The following is a 5,113-nucleotide window of genomic DNA, read 5'->3' as shown; positions in this document are numbered from 1 at the left end:
GACCATAATCTGCATGGGGGCAGGGGATGTCAGTCTTTACTGTGAGTCCCCAAATGACATAAGAATGACAGAGCTTGTAATTAAAAACAACACAGTGATACAGCACAGTGACACTGTCCAGCTTGCTCAGTCCCAGCAGCGGGAAATTTAACTTGTACAGCTGGGCCTTCCTAACAGGTGTGGACAATTAGACTGACAGCAACAGCCATTAGGCAACCAATGCACTCAACAACAGAAAGAAAAGAAGCCAATTGAAAATGGGTAAAGGACTTGACGAGGCTTTCCCCAAAGAAGCCAAGGAGCCCATGAAAAGACAAACATCCTAGATATTAGGGAAACAAGGACTGAAACCAAAATGAGATACTCCACTAAGATAGCTGTAATACTTATCATAAGAATGAAGGAAACAAGTATTGGTGAGGATGTGGGGTGGGGAGATTGGGACCCTGGTGGGAACAGTTTGGTGGTTCTTCAAAGAGCTAAACATGGACTAACCATGTAACCCAGCAGGTCCACTTGTAGAATTGAAAACAGATTCAAACTGGTAGTTTTTGTTTTTTTTTCTTTAAAGAAAGGCTATTTTATTTTTAAAAACAAACAAATGTGACTTCTGAGAAACAAGCTGAGTCCATTCGGGCCTTCAGTGTTATGGGGCCCATCTTGTCCTTTTCAATGATGTGGACAATGACACCCTTGCCTGACACTGCATCCCAGTCCCAAGCATTCAGCATGGCTTGGGAGATGGTTTCAAACAGGTGCTCTGGATCCATGTTGGGCTCCCAGAGAGACTAACACATCTGAGCAGGTGCCACTGACTACAAAGTCATCGGTCACCAGGGGACAGCCAATGAGGTCTAGGGAGCAAATGAAAGGCTTAAAGGTCCAACCCAGCACTGACTGGCCCTGTGAGTAGGGGCCAAACTGTTTCGAATACAAGAGGTTGGCTACCACGCTCATAAGAGTATAAGGCCTGATCCGCTGACATTTCTTCAGCTCATACAGGTTCAGTAAGAACTTGAGGCACTGAACAACTGTCTGGATGTCAGGGGCAGGCCTGGCCAGGCTAATGTCACTCATGGGAAAGATCTTCTGGAAGTCTATAGTCACCATCGGGGCCTGGATCCTGAAGCACATGTTTGCAGCCATGGTCACACAGTTCTTCCCCTTCATGGCTATGGCGGCCCCTCCATTATAGGACATAATAGACAGGACTGTGGTATACCAGGACCCCCAATTGCTGCTGCAGTAAACTAGTTCTGGCTTTTCCTCAAGCACATAGCTGTATGCCAACATTCACTGCAGCATTCTTCCCAATAACCATAGGTGAAACAAACCAATTATCCATTGAAAAATAAATGGATAAACAATATGATGTATCCACACAATGTAATATTATTCAACCTTAAAAAGAAGTGGTGTACAGTTTTTGATAAGTCTCAGAAACACTATGTTAAGTGAAAGAAGCCAGTTACAAAGGACCATGTGTTTACATATTCCATTTATATGAAATGTCCAGAACTAGTCATATCTACAGAGACAGAACGTAGACTGTGATTGCGTAGGGCTGGTGGGGATGGGGGAAGGGGGTGTAGCTATAGGATATGGGTTCCTGTGTGGAATGAGAGCAATACAAATTGATCGTGGTGATGGCTGCCCACTTCTGTGCATATGCTAAAAACCCCTGAACTGTGCACTTCAAATGGGTGAATTGTTATGGCAGGTGAATTACATTCTAATAAGGCTAGTTTTACAAAAGAAAAGAATATTACAAGTGCATTTAGGGCTCATATTCCAGATTCAGAGGGATAATTACTGACATGGAACTCTATATAATTTTACAAGTAACAACAGACACTTCAAGAAAACAGAACAACAAAAAGCCATGTTTTAGTGTGCAAATTATCCAAGAAACACACCAGCTGGCATGGTACTGCAATCACTTGGTCATTAATATTAATAGGATGATAATGAGGATGAAAATGTAAAATATTTTCTTTTGCATTTGGTTAAAGGTATACACCCAGGAGAACCTTTTCTGATCTTCTTCCGTGTACTTATGAGCCCACATGTACCTGATATACAACACGAGATGCACACCAACATGTATAAGCGTGTTTGAGTCTGCTCATATTTTAGGTTTTCACATGCATAACTGTGTGCAAATTGCTGGTCAGGTGCTTTCTCAGTCCTTAATGGAGAATAATTGTGTGTGAATAATCCAAGCCTGACCTTGCTGAGTTGACACCTCCCAACACACACACACACACACACACACACACACACACTCCTACATGATGTCCAAAGACAGTTGAGACAGAGCCCCATCCCCTGGCAACCACTGATCCTTTTACTGCCTTTCCTAGACTGTCATCTGGTTGAAATCACACAATATGCACATTTATGTTTAATATTGTTTTGGCAGTACTGGGATTGAACTGAGGATGTTGAGCTTGCTAGGCAAGGGCTCTACCACTTGAGCCACACCCTCAACCCCCTTCCTCTCTTTTTTAAGCTTGTTTTTGCAGATAGGATCTTGAACTTTCTTCCAGGCTGGTCTTGAACCTCCATCTTCCTACCTCTGCTTCTCAAGTAGCTGGGCTTCCAGGTGGGTACCACCATGCCTGGCTAGTTTTATAATAAACTGTTAACTGTCTTCCGCTGGACCCCTTTGCATTCCCACCAGCAATGAATGCAAGCTCTGTTGTTCCTTACCCTCCTTAGTATCGGGTATGTCAGAGTTCGGGATTTTGGCTATGCTCCTATGTGTGTGGCAGTATCTCGAGTTGTTTTGATTTGTAATTCCCCAAGGACATATACTATCTTACTTGCCATCTGTGAATCTCCTTTGGTGAGGTGTCTGCTCAGGACTTTTGCTCTTTTATTTTTGTCAGGTCTGGGGATTAAACTCAGGTCCTCACGCTTGCTAGGCAGGCGCTCTACCACTTGGGCCACTCTGCCAGCCCCAAAACACTTGAGAAGTCATATCGCCAAGAAAGGCTGTTTTTGTTTTTGGTAGGACTAGGGTTTGAACTCAGGGCTTCACACTTGCAAAGCAGGTGCTCTACCACTTGAGCCACACCTCCAGGCCATTTTAAAAATGAGGATCTTCACTTTCTTATTGTTGAGTTGTAAGGGTTCTTTGTATATTTTAGATATAAGCCTTTTTTTTAGATATGCCTTTAATAAGTATTTTTTCCTGTGGACATTATCTTTTGTAGAGTAAAAGGTTTTCATTTTAATTGATAAGCTCAGTTTATCAATTATTTCTTTTGTGAATTATGCTTTTGCTGTTGAATCTGAAAAGTCATTGCAATACTCAAGGTCACTGTTTTCTGTTGTCTTTTAGGAGTCTTATAGTTTTGTGCTCTACATTTAGGTCTGTGATTCATTTGAAGTTAACTCTTGTGAAGTGTGTTAAGGCCTGTGTCTAGATTCAATGTTTGCATGAGGCATTTTCAAGAAAATAAGAAGTGTTGCATTTCCCCTTTGTGAGAGCCTTTTCAAAGTCATGACATTCAAAGTCACTCTTAACCAGTTTTCAAACACACTTAGAAAAAGGTTCTTTTCCAGAGTCTCAGTCGGGGACATGATCTTCTTGCTTATCACATGGAAACAGCGTGGGCCTCAGCCAAGCGTAGACCTGTTCTCCTGTTGATCTGATTTTCCTTTCTTTTCACCTTGGTTAGTAGTCAGGCGAGGCACGGCATTTATCAGTGACAGCCAGTTTCAGGTAAACAATGAGATGGGGAAAAGGTTACTGCTGATTTTGGTGTAGCCGGCAGTGTTGTTCGTGTTGTTCGAGGCCAAGATCACAGAAACAGATCCTAAATTGTCCCTGGAAGGGAAAACACAAAGCAGAAGCCCCCAAGCAGGGCAGGAGGGGGGTCTGGGTGATTCAGGGTTTTATGGCTCCTTCGCTATGAGTCATCACGGAAGCAATTTTCTCTCAGGGATGGTGAGGACTGTTTGGAGAACAGGGCCTGGGAGGCTGGGTTAAGCTTATTTCTGCAAAGTGGGTGAAGCTTGGGGCAGGTTGGATCCCCCACCTGGCCTGGGGTGGGGGTGGGTGGGTGTTGGAGGACTGGCGCCCCAGCAGACAGCACCGGGGAGACCGTTATTAGAGTCTAAGGTTCGTATTACTTGCCACTTTACCAAAGAACGGGGAGACAGAAATTAGTGGAAAGAAACAGGCTGGCTCTGAGGAAAACAGGGGAGACTTTTGTCTCAAATATCCATCTTTGGCAGGGATCAGGGAGTGTAAAGGGCTTTTATGGGACACAGCGGGTTACAGTGATGTGCAATCTTTCTCGCCTTTACTTTGAAAGTTATCTGGGAGCTGGAACCACAACCTCCTGGGGCCTGCACCTGCGGTTTCTTTCCAGATGTGTTACTTTCCTGCATGTCAATCCATGTGAGCTGAGGAAAGGTGTAGGTGTCCTCGACCCATCAATGAGCTGGTGGACAGGACAGGGGAGCGTCAGGCCAGCAAGGCCTACATCACTTTCACTTTTTTTCTCTGGGCTTCTTCCTCCACAGCTCTAGCCTGGGGTTTTGATGGAGCCTGATTCACAGCTGATCACTGAATGTCTGCACCAGCACTGGGCCCTGGTGAGGAGGGGGCAGAGGCACAGGGATACATAAGACATTGTCTCTCTCTATAATGGACTGGGAGGGGCATGCAAGGCACATCCATGTTGCCATCTTGGTATCAAGATGATTCTAAATTTGTGTCTTGATCATCACAGGGGGTGAAAGCACATGACTGAACTTTCATCTGTTAAAAAGGAAAGCATATATATATATATATATATATGCTCGAACATGGACTATTTCTGAACAGATGAGTGGTGATGAGTGGTTGTTTCCTTTGGAAGGGGACGAGGTGAGTGGGGACAGGGTATAGTATTTCATGAGATATTCTTTGTAACTTTGGAATTTTCTGCCATGTGTGTGCACAGCTTAGTAAACAAAAGGAGTTAAGGAAATGAAAATATCAAGTCCTGTGAGCCACAGACCCTGCTGCTCCATCCTTGGACATCAGCCACTCTTAGACAGGGATGGAGTGAGGGCCAAGGATGTCTATTATGATTATCTCTTGATAATTAAAAACAAA

General features: G+C 44.0%; 1 pseudogene; it reads right to left on the bottom strand.

The window, feature by feature from the left end:
- Nucleotides 1-347: 347 nt before the first annotated feature.
- Nucleotides 348-1,869, bottom strand: LOC109692537 (proteasome subunit beta type-3 pseudogene; annotated as a pseudogene).
- Nucleotides 1,870-5,113: the final 3,244 nt, after the last annotated feature.

Source organism: Castor canadensis, chromosome 14, assembly GCF_047511655.1.
Source record: "Castor canadensis chromosome 14, mCasCan1.hap1v2, whole genome shotgun sequence".
In the NCBI taxonomy this organism is placed as follows: domain Eukaryota; kingdom Metazoa; phylum Chordata; class Mammalia; order Rodentia; family Castoridae; genus Castor; species Castor canadensis.
Note: the sequence above shows the minus strand (reverse complement) of the source record. Positions and strands in the feature narration are given on the sequence as shown.